We start from the raw sequence: 2,236 nt of genomic DNA on the forward strand, positions 1-2,236 counted from the left end.
ACTCAAAACATCATAGGATGGCAACACATCATTGGATCATAATATGTGGCATAAAGCACCATGTTCAAGTAGGGATTACAGCGGGGTGCGGGAGAGTGGACCGCTTAAAATAGATGAGGATGGTGACGATGATGGTGATGTTGATGAAGACGATCACCGCGGCGATGATTCCCCTCCCGATGGCACTCCGGCACCACCAAGAGAGGAGGAGAGGTTCTCCCCCTTGTGCTTCCTCCTCCATGGCCTCCCCCTAGATGGGGAAAGGTTCTCCCTCTGATCCTTGGCCTTCATGGCGATGACGGTCTCTCCCGGATACTCCTCCATGGCCACCGGTGATGATGGCCCCCTCTGGCAGGGTGCCGAAGAGGGCCTAGATTGATTTCTCGTGGCTACAGAGGCTTGCGGCGGCGGAACTCCCGATCTAGGTTAATTTTCCGAGGTTTCTGTATTTATAGGAATTTTTGGCGTCGGTCTCATGTCAAGGAGGTGCCCGAGCTGTCCACGAGGCAGGCCCACGCGCCCAGGGGGTGGGCGCACCCCCCACCCTCGTGGGAAGCTCGGGAATCTTCTGGCCCAACTCCGATGCTCCGTGGTCTTCTTTTGGTCCATAAAAAATATCAAAAATTGGCACATCGATTGGACTCCGTTTGCTATTCCTTTTCTGCAAAACTCAAAAACAAGCCGAAAACAGAAACTGGCACTGGGCTCTAGGTTAATAGGTTAGTCCCAATAATCATATAAAATAGCATATAAATGCGTATAAAACATCTAAGATGAATAATATAATAGCATGAATACTTCATAAATTATAGATACGTTGGAGACGTATCAATTTGTCACTCCGATTGTCGGAGAGGTATCTCTGGGCCCTCTCGGTAATGCACATCACTATAAGCCTTGCAAGCAATGTGACTAATGAGTTAGTTGCGGGATGATGTATTACGGAACGAGTAAAGAGACTTGCCGGTAACGAGATTAAACTAGGTATTGAGATACTGACGATCGAATCTCGGGCAAGTAACATACCGATGACAAAGGGAACAACGTATGTTGTTATGCGGTTTGACCGATAAAGATCTTCAAAGAATATGTAGGAGCCAATATGAGCATCCAGGTTCCGCTATTGGTTATTGACCGGAGACGTGTCTCGGTCATGTCTACATAGTTCCCGAACCCGTAGGGTCCACACGCTTAAAGTTAGATGACGATCGGTATTATGAGTTTTGTGTTTTGATGTACCGAAGATAGTTCGGAGTCCCGGATATGATCACGGATATGACGAGGAGTCTCTAAATGGTCGAGACGTAAAGATCGATATATTGGACGACTATGTTCGGACACCGGAATGGTTTCGGGGAGTTTCGGACATATACCGGAGTACCGGGGGGTTACCGGAACCCCCCGGGGAGTTTAATGGGCCAAGATGGGCCCTAGTGGAGAAGAGGAGGGGCACCTAGGGCTGGCCGCGCGCCCCCTCCCCCTCTAGTCCGAATTGGACAAGGAGGGGGGGCGGCGCCCCCTTTCCTTCCCCCTCTCTCCTTCCCTTCCTTTCCCCCTCCTACTCCAACTAGGAAAAGAGGGAGTCCTACTCCCGGTGGGAGTAGGACTCCTCCCTAGCGCGCCCTCCTCTTGGCCGCCGGCCTCCTCCCCCTGGTCCTTTATATACGGGGGCAGGGGGCACCTCTAGACACACAAGTTGATCTGTTGATCTATTCCAGCCGTGTGCGGTGCCCCCCTCCACCATATTCCACCTCGGTCATATCGTAGCGGTGCTTAGGCGAAGCCCTGCGTCGGTAGCAACATCATCACCATCACCACACCGTCGTGCTGACGGAACTCTCCAGTGAAGCTCTGCTGGATCGGAGTTCGCGGGACGTCATCGAGCTGAACGTGTGCTGAACTCGGAGGTGCCGTACGTTCGGTACTTGGATCAGTCGGATCATGAAGACGTACGAATACATCAACCGCGTTGTGCTAACGCTTCCGCTTTCAGTCTACGAGGGTACGTGGACACACTCTCCCCTCTCGTTGCTATGCATCACCATGATCCTGTGTGTGTAGGAATTTTTTTGAAATTACTACGTTCCCCAACAGTCGGCACGCTACCTTTACATCTACCTTCGGGATTAGTTTTACACCTGAATAATTGTTATTTGGTGCCAGCGTTAAGCATGAACATTATATATGGATCTTGTTTGATGCGAGACGGTTATTCATTTAAATCAGAGAATAATGG

Source organism: Aegilops tauschii, chromosome 7 (assembly GCF_002575655.3).
Source record: "Aegilops tauschii subsp. strangulata cultivar AL8/78 chromosome 7, Aet v6.0, whole genome shotgun sequence".
Lineage (NCBI taxonomy): Eukaryota > Viridiplantae > Streptophyta > Magnoliopsida > Poales > Poaceae > Aegilops > Aegilops tauschii.